General features: G+C 39.0%; 1 protein-coding gene across 3 annotated transcripts in view; it reads right to left on the bottom strand.

Annotated features, from left to right (window-relative positions):
• RAB27A (RAB27A, member RAS oncogene family) overlaps window positions 1-18451 on the bottom strand; it is a 74932-nt gene that overhangs the window by 31899 nt on the left and 24582 nt on the right. The window contains exon 3 of one of the 3 annotated variants that reach the window (XM_080667618.1): window positions 7332-7440. The exons of the other annotated variants lie outside the window; for them this stretch is intronic. The gene's annotated coding sequence lies outside the window, so the exon portion shown is untranslated. The remainder of the gene's footprint in view (window positions 1-7331; window positions 7441-18451) is intronic. 3 annotated transcript variants of the gene reach the window in all.

Genomic DNA, 18451 nt, shown 5'->3' with positions numbered 1-18451 from the left:
AGGGAGAGATAGAAACATCAATGATGAGAGAGAATCATTGATCGGCTGCCTCCTGCATGCCCCTTACTGGGGATCGAACCTGCAACCCGGGCATGTGCCCTGACAGGAATTGAACCGTGACCTCCTGGTTCATAGGTCGACGCTAAACCACTGAGCCACACCGGCCAGGGTGAATGGGATACTCTTTGTGGAGTGCCCAGCACAATGCTTGGCATATCCTGGGTACTCAGTAAACGTTAGTTTATTCCTTTCTCCCCATGTGGACAGAGCAGACTGACTCTGAAGACCTAGAACAATTTCTGAAATTGCCACTGGGAAGCTCAAAGCATATATTTAGTACTACTTTTAATTGTTTTTATTTTATTGTTATAGAAAGAAAGAATTCAAAAAACCATAACCTGGAATCGAACCAGCAACTTTTCAGTACATAGGATGATGCTCAACCAACTGAGCCACACTGGCCAGGGCTCAAAATATATATGTATAGCACAAACGATTGCTGACTGGTTCACATTAGTTTGCTGAGTCGACAAGGATTACTTTCAAACTACTTCTTTTTTGGCAGGTTCAAATGATTTTCAATTCATTTTAAATAGATATGTTAATTTCAAAAGTTATGACCAGCTTAAAAGCAGATTCAGATTTGTATGAAAAACAGCAATCTGTTCTAACAAACTCATACTTGTTCAAAAAAATTTGAATGGTTCATACTAGTTCGGAGTGAAAGAGTTGAGTAAAAGAGGTTCTACCTAGAAAACCATCTCTGACTGATCTAAAACCACTCTGGCTAAAACCAGACATTTAATCAAAATTATTTGGGTCTGGGTTTTGTTTGTTTGTTTTGTTTTTTGGTTAATTGTCACTCAAGGATATTTTTCCATCGATTTTTTTTTTTTTAAGAGAGAGTAGAAGGGGAAAAAAGAGAGAGAGACAGAAACATCGATGTGTCTCTCTCACATCGATTGGTTGCCTCTCGCACATACACCGACCAGGGCCAGGATCAAACCTGCAAGCCAGGTACATGCCCCTTACCAGGAATCAAACCAGCATCCCTTTGGTATACAGGCCGAGCCTCTAACCACAGAGCCACATCAGCCAGGGCTATTTGGGTCTGGGTGTTTTTTTCTATGTATATTTTTTATTGTTGATAGCATGTCTCCCATTTACCCCCTACCCCCTTTACTTCCCTCCTCCCAGACTCTACCCACCTCCCCCAGGTCTTCAGCACCCTATTGCTCATGTCCATGCGCTATGCATATAGGTATACAAGTTCTTCGGTTTATCTCTTCTTGTCCACCCCCTCCCACATCAAAATATGTCAGTCTGCTCCATGTCTCCATGCTTCAGGTCTTATTTTATTGGTCAATTCATTTTGCTCATTAGATTCCACAAATAAGTGAAATCATGTGACATTTGTCTTTCTCAATTTGGCTTATTTCACTTAGCATAATATTCTCCAGGCCCATCCAGGCTGTCCCAAAGTGGGTCTGGTTTTAATAGCTCAAATAGCTTCAGACTGCTTTTAGCTAGCTCTAAGTTCACATCTGGAAAAGCAGGTTCTGACTGGCTCACAGAAGGTTTGATTGATTCAGAATATATTTTACTGAATCAAGCTAGTGCTGACCAATTAAATCTATCTCTAGCTGGGTCATACTTGCTCTAATTTTATCAAACTGCTTGTAAATAGTTCAAGTCATGTATAAAAGGGTTTTTACTGGCCTAGACTGATAAAAACTGGTTTAAAACAGTCCACATTGAGAGATCACATGTTCAAACGGTTCAAGACTAGAAATATAACATAATAATCAGAAGCACCAAAAACAATGATTTGTTGCTCTAAACTTACACTGAACCAACAAACTTAAATTTTTACATATAATTACCCTAATTGTAATTAGTCTGTATCCCCAAAACTTATCTCCACCACAGTATAGTTTCTTTCTACACTTGAACAGCTTGTACAGTAAACAGTTTGGGAGAAAGGAGTACTGGCAGAGAAGAACCCTCAATAAACAATTGGGAAAGATGAATAAACAATGGGGAAAAGAGTGATGAGTGACAAAGGCTTCCTTGGTTGAGAAGCCACCTCCTGTTTATCTCAGGGACCTGGCAAAAACACATCAACCCATGATCAGACAATAAAATAAAGAGTTCAGCCCTGGCCAGTGTGGTTCAGTTGGTTGAGCTTCACCCCAAAACACACAGCCCTGGAGACAGCCCAGTTGGATTCTCAGTCCAGGCACATGCCTGGGTTGCATAGGTTTCAGGCTCGATACCCAGTAAGGGGCGTCCATGAGCAGCCCATCATTGTTTCTGTCTTATCAGTATTTCTCTCTCTCCCTCTTCTTTCCTCTCTCTCTCTCTCTCTCTCTCTCTCTCTCTCTCTCTCTCAAATCAATTTTTAAACATATTACAAATATATAAGTAAATAATAAAGAGTTCAGTTGGGGAAGCTTAGCAAATTAGGGGGCTATGTAGTATTTGTCCTAAACTGGCCACAGAGACCAAGCTGATCTGGGTTAACAGAGACCAGAAGTCTAAAGAGTAAGGAAGCAGCAAGGAAATACAAGGAGTCAGGGGGCAGGCAAGTCTTTGAAGTGATAACGAGGATTTTTCAGGGTTTCAGCAGGGTATTGATGGCGACAGGCTCCTTATTTGAACTGGTGGTCCAGAGAGTCAAAGCCTGGAATTAATGGAACTATTTCATCTTTCAGCAGAAAATAATCCTAATCCATAGAAAATGACATCCCCAAACCCAATCTGCAGTCCCACATGTGGTTGTCTCACCACTGCTGATCACCACTAAATGAAGATAACTATTTGTGAAGGTTCAACTGCAGGTAGGTTTTCATATAGAACCATCTTCATATAAAAAAATTACTTTTGTTTCTTAATTTTGTTACTCAAATCTCAAGTAGTGTTACTGGGGCCTGTTTTCCAGGAAAAAAAAAGAAAAAGAAAAAAAAAAAACTCCACTCAATAATATAAATTATTTTTTATGTCAGTAATTTAGAACAGAGAGGAAAACAGTGAAAACACAGTGCAGAATTTGACATTTGGGGCACCCAAACATTATTTTGTGCATAGCATTTTCAGTAAGTAGTCCAGCCTGTGGATGCTTGGGAAGCCAATCATCAAGGCTTCCCAATTGCATTGCTCTTGCTAAAAATGGGTCAGAAGCCTAAGTCAGATGTCCATGTGCCGGGAACCAATTCCAGCATGTAATAATTACAAGAATTTCATCAAAAGGTTGGTGAAGCGTGGGGGGCTCAACAAGGGTGAGCCACATATGTAATTTACCTGTTGGAAATGGCTAAACAGCACTTTCCCCAAACCTGAATAGGATTGTCTGCTGCCAGACAGCTCAGGGCATTTTATTGCCTCCTGTTGGCCAAACACCTGAACAGCTGTAGGCTATTCCCCAAACTGACAATGCTTCTGTAACCTTACCCTTTGAAGTGTATTATCTCCACCTTGTCTTAGGACAGGTTGTGTTGAATAAAAGCATGGGTCCTCGGTCAAGGGAGAGTCTTTAGTTCCTTAAGCTGGAGATCCTCTGACCCCCAATGCCTTTCAAAATTATCTTTAGTCTCTGGACTTTTTAATCATCTACGCACAGCCCTTTTCTCCAGAATGCTGAACCCTTTGTAAGGCTGGGAAAAGAACCCTGGCATTATGGCACCCGAACAGGGACTACTTGAACCCTGGAAGTACCAACATCAATGGCAAACTTCTGGAGAAAGAAGGATTCGCCTGAGCGGATGGTAAAGTTCACTGTGCGTAGAGCCCATGTCAGTTTCGGAACCCCGAGGATCCATAAATGCGTGAGTGATATTTTGTGTTTAAGTCAGATTATAATGGGGAAAAATTTGGTCAATAGGCAAAATTATAAAGAAACTGGAATATGTAAAGATACTTTTTAAAATCAGGCTGAAAAAAGAGTGTCGTGGTCATCTTTCATGTGGTTTCTTGTTCAAATTAAAATCTTAATTTGCATTTGGAATCCAAAATCTGTTAAAGAAGTAAAACCCCGCTGCCGAAACCACCTCTGGTGCAGAGAAATTCAAAGGTGGCAGGAGAGGGCAGAGCTATCGCTCTCCTGCAATGAGATTACTTAAAGTTTTGTTTAAAAATTACCGAAGAACATCTTATGATAACCAAATTTTGGCAAAAATAAGCTTACATGCTAGTTATTACTTCGGAAAGCAAAAAAGGAAAAAATTTAAGATCTGTCTTTATCTATTAAGCATGAAAAGATACACAGCCAGATCTGATACTGGCTCTTTCCCCCAAAGCAAGCAGGATGTGGGGGAAGGGAGAAACACGTGGCAATCCAATATGGACGCCCACTCTCCCAGTATGCTAATTTAAAGTCTCCTTTCTTGCCATAAAAATTTAGAAATGTGTCTGGGATTTCTGTACTCGTGGGGAGAGAAGTTAGCTTGAAACAAATGTGCACAACTGTCCAACTTTTGAACATATTAGATAGGTTTTAAGCTGAACTTGACTTTCTACAAAAGCTACAGAAATGAAAAACCCAGAACTGGGGTTTTTTTCCTAAGAAAAATGGCAAATTTGACCCAGGAGAAGACACAAGTAGTTCCAGCAGCTAGATTGGCATTTCCATAATAAAGAGTAGTTTTTAAATTGCTAATGAAGCGTGTTAAAAAGTTAACTTTTAAGGCCTTCAAGAAAATCAGTAAATTGCGTTACAAAAATTTGCCAAAGAAAATGCTTTAAAATAATTATAATTGACTCTAGAATCTCAAAGAAATTGTTGAAATATAGATAAATAATGTATTAATTATAAAGATCTAAGTAGCCCAGCTAAAGACTGGCTACACCCTTTGTAAATGGAGGAAGGGGTAGTAGCCCTTCCCTCAGCAGACAGGTAAGCCAGTTTCCCACCAGTAGTTTTCCCTGCAGTGGCAAACTCTTAAAGAAAAAAATGTGGCTTGTTTGAAATCAGGCTTTCCCCTGAAGCTTCTCTTGACAAGGAATGTGGTAATTTGCATTTCAATGGCTACAAACTTCCTCCAAACTTGTTTGGCAGCTTAAAATTTTAGAAGTTTGCTTAATTATATAAATAATAAAATTAAATGTTTAGATATTTTGAAATGAAAAAATGCTAAAATATTAGTCTAAATTTGCCTCATGAAAAACCTAGAGGACAGAACTGAATCTATTAATTGATTATGTCTTGTATTTTTGAAATTTGTTCTTAAAAATATAAAGGTAATACTAATCTAGAAATGCTAAATATTTGACCTGCCAGCTCTGAAAGTTCAAGATTCAAATTAAATTGGGAGAAATTATATAGTTGTGGTAATTAAATGCCTAAAGTATAGAAATTTATTTTTGAGAAAATAAAATTTTGTGTGTTTTCTGAAATAATTAGGAATTCAAAATATGTTACTTATTGGTCTAATTAAAAAAGGATTAATTATGTGATCCCAATCGAAATTTTTAATATAAAGAACAGTTTAAATTTAATTGATATCTTAAGATAATTATAAAAAGTATTATAATCTTTAAATCATATATATGTATATGTATATGTATACACACACACACACACACATATATATATATATATGATATATATATGTGTGTGTGTGTGTGTATATATATATATATATATATATATATATATATGATAGTTTTTCCATGTTAAAATTTCAAGGCTCTAACCGAGAGATGATTCTTGGAAAACTCCAAGGGCCCGGAGTGATTCAAAGAATTTATTCTCTCTTACTAAAGGAAATATTTTGAATTTAACCGATCTAATATACTTGAAATTGTGTGGAAAGCTTTATCAAATAAAAATTAATAACTATATTTTACTTATAAATGTTATAAAGGTTTTGGCCTCTAAGAAGGGCAAAATAAGTAACTAAATATTTCTTAAAATCCAACAGAGGAAATTTCCCAGCCTCCATGGGCCAACCACTTCACCTACATTCACACAACAATGCTCATCACAGCCTTAGAGGCAGATGGTAAATACCACACACACTTCTCCCTTCTGAAGGATCTCAGTGCCATTCTGTCACAGATGGCACCATGAGGCGATGAGTAACTGGGTCTTGGGCAGTCTATCCACATGTTAGCATGGGCTCAACTCCAACATATTGTTGAAAGACAGAGAAAATTGGAGGTTTGTTAATTTTAATGTGCATCCACTTTCTTATTTTAACTTTTTAAAATTGGGGTGCATCTTACATTTCACAGTCTTACAACTCACAATACCTTGCAGCTGCTATTAAATCAGGGGGCACTGGAGATACAGCTGTGTGAAAATCTTTGATTCATGTCCTCAAACAATATCAAGAATATACCATCAACATTTTAGGTATGAAGAAGCACAGCAGTAAACCTACCTCAGATGGCCATTGTGAAGTTTGAATTAGTGTATACATATAAAGTACCTGGCACATAGTAAGTCCTATGTAACTACTATTACATAGTATTAGCTGCTATTAACTGCTATTATTAGTATTAACTGCTATTAGCATCATCATATAGCAATCTAGCTTCCAAAGAGCAATATGCAGACAATAGTCCTTTCCTAGAACTGTCAAAAAAGAACTGGGTCCTTAAACTAAAATTTAATAAGATAAAAAATAAGGATCTGTGAAGAACTTGAACATGAGGTCATTTCTTTAAACTCTGTAAATACCTTGAAGAAGTAGCATGTAAATACCACAAGTAAATGTCTCCTAAAAAGTCGAGAATGCCCCAATTTGGGAGATGCAAAAGACTTTCTTATTCAGCTCATTTCTGTCTCTCCTCCTTATACAAATATTTTTTCAAAGTGCTCTCCACCCTCACTCTCATCAGATTAAAAATAGAAAGCAAGGAACACCCACTTCCTCAACATGTACTATGTGGTGATAATTGCCTCGTGAGAGAAAGTCAATGATCTTCTTCCTTATTTAAAAATTAAAACATGCTTAATTGGTTTTTCAGGGAATAAGATAGAAGAGAGTGGTAAAGATCTATTTTTTGCTCTCGCTTTCACACACACACACACACACACACACACACACACACACACACACACACACCATAGCCCAAATTCTCCATGAAGCTTCTTATTAAACTCAATCATAGACTCCTCCAATCTCCTATCAAGGCAGAATAATTTCAAAACTCTTTCAGATAGCTCAGCCATTTCTTAAAAGCCAAAATTTCCCTCTATTGCCCATGGGATGGGATAATATTAACTGAACTGAGCAACTACCATAGGCCATAGACAGTACTAAACATCATGATTTTACTTTATCTGCTTATGATCCTTAAAGGGAACTTAATGTCTGTACAAGACTTACACTGTAAGAGTGGTGTTTTCTTAATGTGATGGCAAGTAGGGTGGGTTCAAATCCTGACTCTTTGTATAATGTGGTCCAAGTTCTTCAAACTAAACCTCCATTCTTTCAACTGTAAAAACAGAGATAGCATTACTAACCTCATTGGGTTATTTTAAGAATTAAGTGACATAAACCACAGAAAGTTTTTAGACATTGCTTGGTTTATGTTAATCATTCAATAATTGAAATTTGTCTTTAGCTTATGAGGTCTCTATCCATCACAAAAGCTACCTTAGCATTCCAATCTAACAATGAATTTTATCTGTGTGATTCTGGGCTATTTCAGATCTGGAATTCATCAGTTGAATGCTCTACTTTTCAGAATAGGAAACTGAGGTCCAGAGAAGGCGAGTGAATGGTCTAAAGTCAACCAGCTGGTTAGATAATGGGGCTGAGCTAGATCCTATGTCTTCTAAATTCCAATTCTATATTATTTTCTAACACACCAAGATTTTAATTTTATTTGTTTCCCCTCCTTCAGAGCCAAGAGCCTCAATTATAGTTGCTTTGATTCAGGAATCGAAACTTTTCTGAAGAGACGTTTTACTGGAAAATATTTTCAATTTGTGAGAATGGTTATAAAATATTACAATGTCCCTACATAGTTCATGGACTTCAATTGTCCTCACCTGATTCCTGTGTAGAAATAGGCACATGTGAATATAACTATTAGTTTTCAAATAACAGCACATAACAGCATTTTTGAGAACTATATTGCCATATATTCTTTCAAACATTTTAATGTCCCCTTATCCAGGGGTGCAGTTAGAGAAAAAGTTTCACATACCAATGACCTGCATAGAACTATAATATCTATCAGTGTTTTTTAACTTTAATGTTAAGAAGCAGTAAGCTTTTCTTGGTTTCTTTCTTTTTAAAAAAATATATTTTATTGATTTTATACAGAGAGGAAGGGAGAGGGATAGAGAGTTAGAAACATCAATGTGAGAGAAACATCCATCAGCTGCCTCCTGCACATACCCTATTAAGGATGTGCCTGCAACCAAGGTACATGCCCTTGACCAAAATAGAACCTGGGACCCTTCAGTCCACAGGCTGACGCTCTATCCACTGAGCCAAACCAGTTAGGGCTTTCTTGGTTTCTTATGGCACCATTGTTGACCCATACCTGGCATTCTGGAGGACATATATAATAGAGATAGTAGAAAGGGTGGAGGTAAGTCATACAGAGTAGGGCAGGACAAAAGAGGCATTTTATAATGTACCAACTTATCAGTAGAGGCAACTTGTGTTTACCATTGCAATTCCTACACCCTGAAGTGAAACACATCTACTTTCACTACAAACACAAGATATGTGCTGTCCCATAGTGGGGCTGTTCTTTCCATAAGAGGAGACAACTATTGGAATCCAGCTCTTCTTTGTCTCCTTATTGAAAGATGAGTTTGAGTTATTAAATTCAGAATATTCTATTGTAATTGCATTAGACCGTCACTTACAGCCTATGACTCATAAAGGCACTCCTATCATACAGAGTTTTGCAGTAATATCATATATCTATCCTTAACAGAGAAAGGAGATGTTCATGGATAAAAACTGACAGGATCTAAGTTTGCATACCTTTTAGCCTAATATTTATAAACGTGCCTGTGACATAGAAATATTCCACTTCCCCCATTTAAACAAAGTGAAAAGACTAAGTTCTAGTACATGGTGATATTCCAACATAGCAAGTTATTCAGAGAACAAATAAATTATCTGTAAATACTGTTGGATTAAATGTACATTTCCAAATGTACCCTCATTTGCAAAAGCTTCCTCCAGACATTTGCAAATTCTTCATAAGTATTGAAGAGAAAAGACCAGGATAAAGAAAAAAATCAGCATTCTCAACCCTGAGTTGACCTACTATTTCTGAAATGTTACCATCACCTCAGTAGGTGACCAACATAACCCAAGAAACAAATAATACAAGCAACTGTACATTAGGAAGTAAGAGGCACTGGAATAATTCTTGAAAATATTCTTCTGGATGACCACTGTCAAAGACTCAAATGAGATATTGGATCTTTTTAAAAAAATTATGGAGACCATTGATTCATTTACTCAAAAGATGTTATTTGCTGCCCAACCCTCTTCTACAATCAGAATATGATTGTTTATAAGAATTTATGGAAAGTAAACTTAACAAAACAGTGAGTGTTATATTACTTACAGTTTGTGAAAAGTACCTCCTGTTTTATAGACATAGGTGACAGGAAAAAGGGCACACTATAGAACATGCCATTTGCAAAATACAGGCAATACAGTAGCAAAAGGCGTGGCTGTTGGTTTTGCTGAGTAATACCTCAAATAATGTGAAAGCACCCCCATAATGAACACAACCATGTCCCTGCAATGGAATGTCCAACCCATGGCCAAATGTGCCTCCAATGACACCATGAACCAGCGATGTCTGTAAGAATTCAACAGAAGTATAAAGTCAATAAAGTCTACTCCCACTCAGTAATTACAATGGATTAAGGCTGCAACACTGATCATATGGCTTAAGCCTGGGGTTTTTTCCACTATAGCTTAAAAACTCAGAGAATAAACTAAAAATAGTTTCCAAAAGTGGAAAAGGAGGAGTGACCGGTTAGCAGGGGGAATTCTGATATTAACAAGTTCTGAAGAGGTCAAGTGATGGGGTGGAGGCTATGTCAAAGCGCCACCAAACTCCCGGGCCTGAGACTCAAAGGTGGAACTATTGGGAGTGACAGTGCTGCTCGCACATCCAGGACTGTGACAACAAGTAGCACTCAAAGACTTGCTATTAGAACATTTCAGCGTTGAAAAACACAGAACACCTTTCCATTTTTGACCTAGAAATGGAGTCTGCCAAGCCTTGTGCTCCTAGAACACGGGACATACGTGAGAAGAACTTTGACCAACACAGCCTGGCTCCAACTTGCATCTCAGCTACCTCAAGCCTTTCATGTGCTGCAGTTCTGGAAATGTGTCAGCCTGTCCAGGAAACACACCAAATCAAAAAGCAAACCACTTCACTTTGTGAAGGAGCAATGAGGCCTCTTTCAGTCCAAGAAAAATATTAGGATGAAAGAAAATTATGAATAAGAAGAAGCAAGAACTGTTGAGGATGACTGTCCAAATAATAAAAATAACTAAAGAAATATCCCTGAGTTGCAGTAACTGGGGAACAGAGGGACTCTTTTATCACTGCCTTTTTTAAAATATGAGAATATGAGTTGACAAGAGAAAAATTGAGATGTTCTACATTAAATTACAGCAGGCTAGAGAGTGAGAGAAAGAGGCAAGAGTAATTAGCCCTGCCTAATGTGGCTCAGCAGTTAGCACGTCGGCCGACGCACCAAGGGGTCGCAGGTTCAATTTCTAGTCAAGGGCATGTACCTGGGTTGTGGGTTCGCTCACCTAATGGACAAGGTCTAATCAGATATACTTCCTATTGATTCTCAAGAACTCTTTCCTTGTTCCAACTGTTCAGTATGCAGAAAGTTAGACTGTTTGCATTTCTATCAGCAGCTGTTACAGAATGGGGTGTGCCTTGGGTTTACTTATGCAAAAGGACTGAGGACCTATAATGTACTTGCAGCCATCCAGCCAATTTCTAAATCAGCCTGTTGGATCACAGTTCCCTTTTTTGTTATTGTTGCTGATTGCTAATTTTCTTGCATTTTGTTCAGTAAATGTGATCTCTAGAATATACAATTTTGTGAGTTAAGTTTAGTGAATGTTCCATGATTGTTATTGTTTTTTATTGGAATAAAAACTCTTATAGTTAAAGTAGTTACGTATGCGATTTAGACACCTCCAAATTATGCTGCTTTGCTAAGTTATTCAGCCTTTAGTGCATATGTTACTTGAAATTCTTATAAATGGGTCATTAATTGAAAATTTGCACTAGCCTTTTCTCTTTTTCTTTCCTTTTAAAAAAATTCAGAGTGGATTCACGTGTCCATTCTTGTGAAAATATTTAAGAAAGTGTTGTTTCATTTACACTCACTAAATGACAGCAAGGTCCTGACACACCTGTTCAGCCCATGTTTGTTTTCATACTGTTAGGATAGTCAACTGAGCAATAAGGAATGAACACAATATGTTGCATCATAACATTTTATTATGGATCACTGTAGAGATGATTTTATGTTTGGGGAGCTTCTTGTTTGGCTTCTATAACTATGAGAGCTACTCTAAGTCCATAGCAAATCAATGTCTTCATAGCCAGCTGGATGTTACTGCGTTAGGGTCTCAGAAACCTACATAATGCCATTGCAGCAAATCTTACTGCCTCACAAAACTGCTCTGGTCCAGCTGATTGCACACATTCTACAGCAAGTTTCTTTAAGTGAAATCTTACATGGCACTCCAACATACAAAATAAATGAAAGTAAAACCATCCTGATGAAAGGAATGAAGGTAAGACCTCCTCCTCCCCACCTCCGAGATCTGTGGGTCCAACAAAGACCTAACAAGAACTCCATTGTACACATTTGGAAAACCAATACAGAAAGCTCTGTGTTCAACCTGGCTCTGAATCAGGTCATTTGCCTTCAACTTTGTACCCAAACACTTCCTGTCTACCTAAATACCTTAGATTAACAACTCATTTACAAGGTCCCAGGCTTTTTTATTCAGCAATTCCTAAAGATGCCACCTCTCAGATCTCCCACACTTACCACAACCTTAGGACTCTTATCATGTGGGAGGGAAATCTGAAATGTGTTGGGTGTTCCTGGTGAGAATTCCAAGAAGGGCAACCTGGAGTTTGGAAGAAGTCTATAGGAAAGAATCTTGGGGACAATGATCATTGGACACTCATGGGGAAGGAAGAGCTGAGGTCTAGGGCTGAATAGCCCTGGGAAGATGTAGACCAAACTGGATGGAAGTAAACCAAGAGGCAGCACCACCCCTTAGGACAGGAAACTAGCATCCTTGAAAAAGTGAACTGTTGAAAAGATATTTATAACCAGCAACATTGGTTATCTTTTCCTGTATGTAAATGGACACACCGAGGCCATTAGAAAATATATCCAGCTCAGCTGGCATGGCCCGTTAGTTGAGTGTGGACCTATGAACCGGAGGTCATGGTTTGATTCCCAGTCAGGGCGCATGCCCAGGTTGTGGGCTCGATCCCCAGTAGGGGGCATGCAGGAGGCAGCCAATCAATGATTCTCATCATTGATGTTTCTCTCTCCCTCCCTCTCCCTTCCTCTCTGAAATCAATTTAAAAAATATTTTTAAAAAAGAAAAGGTATCCAGACTAGTCTTGATGGACTCAAGAACCTATACTTAGGTGGAACCCTCAAGAGTCAAGATATTCTTTGAAAAACATAGCAAACTTAGAATAATTGTGAATACATTATTTTTTGCTATGTCAGAAACCACTTTATACTAAATTAAAGCATAGAATATCATAGAGAGGCACAAAATTTTTTTAAATACCAATGATAGAAAAACAAAATTATCTCCACTAACTTAATCTTTTTCTATGAATTCAGAAGAAATTGCTACTATTGTATTTTATCCACAGAACCCCTTGTACCAGCTTATGACTATGTCATGAGCAATGTTTTACAGGCATACTTTGGAGATATTGTGAGTTTGGTTCTAGAATCACTATAAAGTGAATATTGCAATAAAGTGAGTCACACAATTTTTTTGGTTTCCCAGTGCCTATAAAAGTTATATTTACACTATATTATGGTCTACTTAGTGTGCAAATATAATCTATAAAAGTGTACATACCTTAATTAAAAATACTTTATTATTTAACAATGCTAATCATCACCTGAGCCTGCTGGAAAAATTATGCCAATAGATTTGCTCGACACAAGTTGCCACAAACTTTCAATTTGGAAAAAAAATGCAAATCTGTGAAGTGAAATAAAGTGAAGCTCAATAAAATGAGGTATGCTTGTAAATAAAAGCTTTTCTATTTAAAACTCCTAGAAAGTTACAGGAAAGAAGAAAAGGAAGGGCATAGGGAAGATGGGAACAGAACAAACCTTTGTGTTGCCTATCGGAGCAGACAGCCTTATGTAAAGGTGGCATAGAACCAATTCCAGGATTCCAGGGGTTAAGTATAAATGGAGGTGCCAGAGAGGTGGGCAAAGTTCATCAAAGTCAAATACAACAAATTAAGGAGAAGTTCAAGAAGGAGAGAGATGGAGAAAAACCAAGATGGTGGCATAGGTAAGCACCTAAACTGCTGCCTCGCACAACAATTTCAAAACTACAACTAAAAGACAGAACGGACACCATATAGAACCACAGGAAAGCTGGCTGAGTGAAAATTCTACAACTAGAAGGAAAGAGAAAAGCTCACAGAGAATTGGAGGTACGGCAAAGGGTCTTTGTGCGCGCAGAGGGAAGGGCAGCTGAGAGCCTGGCTGACTTTCTTTGGCGGAAGGGAAAAGGAAGCCCCCGACCACACTGAACCCCAGTTCTGACTGCACTGAACCCCAGTCCTGGGCGAAACCCCGTAGACCCAGGCTCATACGGGGGAGTCTGGACTATCAGGTAGAGAGAAAGGCACCCGGAGACTCGGCGACCCGGGGGAGACCTGGGGAAGCCCCAGCAGGCAGGGTTCCGGAGGTGCGCACGCCAGTGTGCACAAAGGCTTCGGAGGTTGCCACAGGCTTTCCCTAGCAGAAGGGAGTCCGAAGCTCCTGACTGCACTGAGCCCCAGTTCTGACTGCACTGAACCCCAGTTCCAGGCGAGCCCCTGGGGACCCACGCTCTTGTGGGGGGAATCTGGACTCTCGGGCGGAGACTTGGGAGCCAGGGAAGGCAAAGGTCTGCAGGCACGCACGCGCGCAAGGGCAAGGCTGACTGGAAGCGAGGACTGTCTGCTCCGCCCTGAGACTCCACCCCATCCAAACTGAGCACAGAGGCTATTGCAATTTGGCAAGTCTAATCCTATAAGGCTGTCTCCAACACCAAACTTCTCCCAGCGTAGACACAGCTGATCCCTACAGCCAACTGGCCTGGAGGTCAATTCCTCCCAGTGATACCAACAACAATCAAGACTTAACTACAACAAGGCTGTACACACAGTCCACAAAGGGGTGCACCAAGAGTGTCCACCTCAGGTTAACTGGGGAGGCCGACCCACTGGGCCATATAGGAAACCTAGCACACAAATCTACCCTACCAACTCAGGAAAGCAGTGAAAATGCGGCATCAAAGAAACAGATCACAAACGAAAGAAATGGAGGAAAACAAACGACTGGATATAGAATTCAAAACCACGGTTATAAGGCTTTTCAAGAATATCCTAGAAAAGGCCAATAAATATAACGAGACCCTTGAAGATATGAAAAAGGACCAACTAGAAATTAAACATACACTGAATGAAATAAAAAATATTATACAGAGACCCAAAAACGGACTAGAGGTACACAAGAATCAAGTCAAAGAATTGAAATACAAAGAAGCAAAAAACACTCAACCAGAAAAGCAAAAAGAAAAAAGAATCCAAAAGAGTTGAAGATAGTGTAAGAAGCCTCTGGGACAACTTCAAGCGTACCAACATCAGAATTATGGGGGTGCCAGAAGAAGAGAGAGAGCAAGATACTGAAAACCTATTTGAAGAAATAATGACTGAAAACTTCCCCCACCTGGTGAAAGAAATAGCCTTACAAGTCCAGGAAGTGCACAGAACCCCAAACAAAAGGAATCCAAAGAGGACCACACCAAGACACATCATAATTAAAATGCCAAGAGCAAAAGACAAAGAGAGAATATTAAAAGTAGCAAGAGAAAAACAGTTAATGACCTACAAGGGAGCACCCATACGACTGTCAGCTGATTTCTCAACAGAAACTATGCAGGCCAGGCGGGAGTGGCAAGAAATTTTCAAAGTGATGAATAGCAAGAACCTACAACCAAGATTACTCTACCCAGCAAAGCTATCGTTCAGAACTGAAGGGCAGATAAAGAGCTTCACAGATAAGAAAAAGCTAAAGGAGTTCATCACCACCAAACCAGGATTATATGAAATGCTGAAAGGTATTCTTAAAGAAGAGGAAGAAGAAAAAAGTAAAGATAAAAATTATGAACAACAAATACATATCTATCAACAAGTGAACCTAAAAATCAAGTGAATTAAAAACCTGAGGAACAGAATAATCTGGTGAATATAATAGAATCAGGGGCATAGAAAGGGAGTGGACTGATAATTCTCAGGGGGAAAGGGGTATGGGGGCGTTCAGGAAGAGACTGGACAAAAATCATACACCCATGGATGAGGACAGTGGGGGGGAGGTAAGGGCAGAAGGTGGGGTGGGAACCGGGTGGAGGGGAGCTATGGGGGGAAAAAGGAGAAACAATTGTAATAATCTGAATAAAGATTTATTTAAAAAAAAAAAAAAAAAAGAAGGAGAGAGATGGCTTAGGATTTGGAGGAGAATGTTCCAGGAAATCAGGAGGACAGCTTGCCATACAGAATGGAGAGACCACTTACTTAGCTCAGCAGAAATAGTAACTAGAAAAGGCCCAAGTAGTTGTCACTTCATCAAAAGTCAAAGAGATTCTCTTACCTTTGATAAAAACTAACTGGAATTTAAGAAAACATAACCGGTGGGGAGTATCTATGGGAGGATTCAGGACTTATGGAAGTTCTCCTACTCTACATAATTGTGAGAACCCTACAGGAAGAACTCTGTTTACAATAAAGCTCTATGGTTCTAACTTCGCCTTCCCTTAACTTCCTTTTCCTTTATATAAACACTCCTTCATCTTGGCACACAGAGGGTGCACATGGCTTGCCATGTCTGCAGGCACTGGGTTTCAACCCTTTCTTTTTCCAGAATAAATCGTTTAGGTAACGAAACACCTAGATGATATTATTTTTCAGTTGACATCTAAGTCAGGACAATTTATTCCATCCATTTGCTCTCCCCTAGCCTTAGCCCAGTGGTCGGCAAACTGCGGCTCTGTTGACTAATGAGTTTGCCAACCACTGGATAGGGGCTTAATCACAAGGAACAGCAACAGCCTGTAATTATTGGAATCGAGAGTCTAGGTCAGTGGTCAGCAAACTCATTAGTCAACAGAGCGACAAACCGCGGCTCACAAGCCGCATGTGGCTCGCGAGCCGCAATTTGCCGACCACTGCCTTAGCCCATTCAGTCTCAGGCTCCCCCTAATTGTTCCAGCCAGGTTCCTTCTCCCAGGTTCCTTCTGCCCTGGACAGATGAAAAGCCAAGCATCCAAGTTAGAACTTGGTCCTCCAAAGCCGTACCTTGTCTTTGTCATCAGCCAAGCCTGAGATAAGGCAACTTTGTGAACCAAGCCTCTCTTCTCTGAATGCACTTCTGAGAAAGATATATGAAGGTAGGAGGCTAAGAATACAGAGACTAAAGTGAATGGGCAATATGATCACTCAGAAGGAATCTAGAGGGGCCTGTTTAAAAAAAAAAAAAAAAACAGCAGCTAAAGAAACTTCATTATAAATTTACTAACACAAAGATTATGTGTTCACAGAAAAAGCATGAATCAGCAAGAGAAGGAGCCAAGAGATAAAGAAAGTTATAGACAAGAGGAGCATAAAGCACAGGAAAGGAGCACCATGATGTGAATATCCACGAGTTTATAAGACATTGGTAAGCAACAACTTCGGGGATTTTGTTTTAGTGTTGGAAGGAAATTAAAGAAGCATGATATTAGAGAATTGAGAGAGGTGACTGCAAAGTAATGGAAAAGATTTTATAAGACACACAAAAAATCTATCGCATAATTCTACAATCATGGCTTAGGAAGTTCACTTTTTAAAGTATAAAGTTAATCTCCACATACCAACACACTTAATTGCCAAGGTTTATAAGTTTAGTGTTTTGATCCCAGGAATTATCTTTCCATTTTAAAAATATGATATTATCAATGTGTATCCTTTTTAAGTTAAACTTGCCCATATGTATTTGTACATCACATAAAAACACAATTGGCATATAGCTATCAAGCAATGAAAATAAACTAAAACTTATAACAATAAACCCCAATAATGTTAATCAATTTTCCCAGCAATGAGGAATCACCTTAAAAATTCATACACAAATATCCAAGAAAAGCTCTTACCTATTTATATGTTAGAGTCTACTGCAAAGAACATAATAGAGAAAATCATTCTGCATAGAAATTACAAGTAGTAATTTGAGATCATCTCCATTAATTGCTGGTGCCTCTAAGCAGCTGGGATACACATTCCTTTAGCTCCTCTAAAACATTTCTAAACTATGAATATTTCTGACACAGGAAGGAATAGATATTAAAGTTCTATTACTTCTAATCTAAAAGGTCTTGATCTTATGTTCTCTGGAGAAGACAGAAGCTCATAAAAGAACATGGGTACAGTTCTACTATTAGGAAATTAGTTTCACATGCATTCTAGTAGAGAACTTTTACACTTTTGTTTAGATACAAAATGTTTATGAACTCAAGAGATATAGTGTGGTTTTTCAAACCAAAATCTGAGACATGAGGTCTGCCGATGGGTTTTTTGTGAGCCTCTCGGGAAAAGGCAGAGTTGGAAATACAGTTTAGTTGTCAAAGCATTAGAATTTCTACAGCATCTCACTGGTTTACGGGGCAAATGCACAAGGACGGGTGAAATGGGGCAGTACCAGAAAACCCATGCAGCTGGTCCTCACAACGCACTCTGTGCACAGAGGACACATGTGATTATTTGGGTTCTCTTCACTTCTGACCAGCAGGCTCAGCGCTGAGGGCCTCCTGATTCCATCGCAGAGAAAAGGGAAGGGAAGTTGTTTTCATGGAAACACCCTCACCTACTGTGCTCCTTTCTCACAGCCTCAGTAATTAACAGAAGGATCACAAATTAAGCCAAATGCTTCTCTACCCACTCCACTCGCACCCTGGAAACTCGTCCTCATAAGCCACATCCAACTTGGATATTCCTTTAACCAGTTTCTTCTCAACGTGTCTGAGTGCTTTACCTGCTTAACTTTATGGGTATTATGCTAATTCTAAGTGCTCCTCTGCCATCTTCTGAGTGTGTCTCATCTCCCCAGTAAACTTGCATGTTTCCTGAAGTCTGTCTACTTCTGTATTGCTTCGCCACCGACACTTACCAGTGGCTGACA

Source organism: Plecotus auritus (genome assembly GCF_963455305.1).
Source record: "Plecotus auritus genome assembly, chromosome: 1".
Classification (NCBI taxonomy): domain Eukaryota; kingdom Metazoa; phylum Chordata; class Mammalia; order Chiroptera; family Vespertilionidae; genus Plecotus; species Plecotus auritus.
Note: the sequence above shows the minus strand (reverse complement) of the source record. Positions and strands in the feature narration are given on the sequence as shown.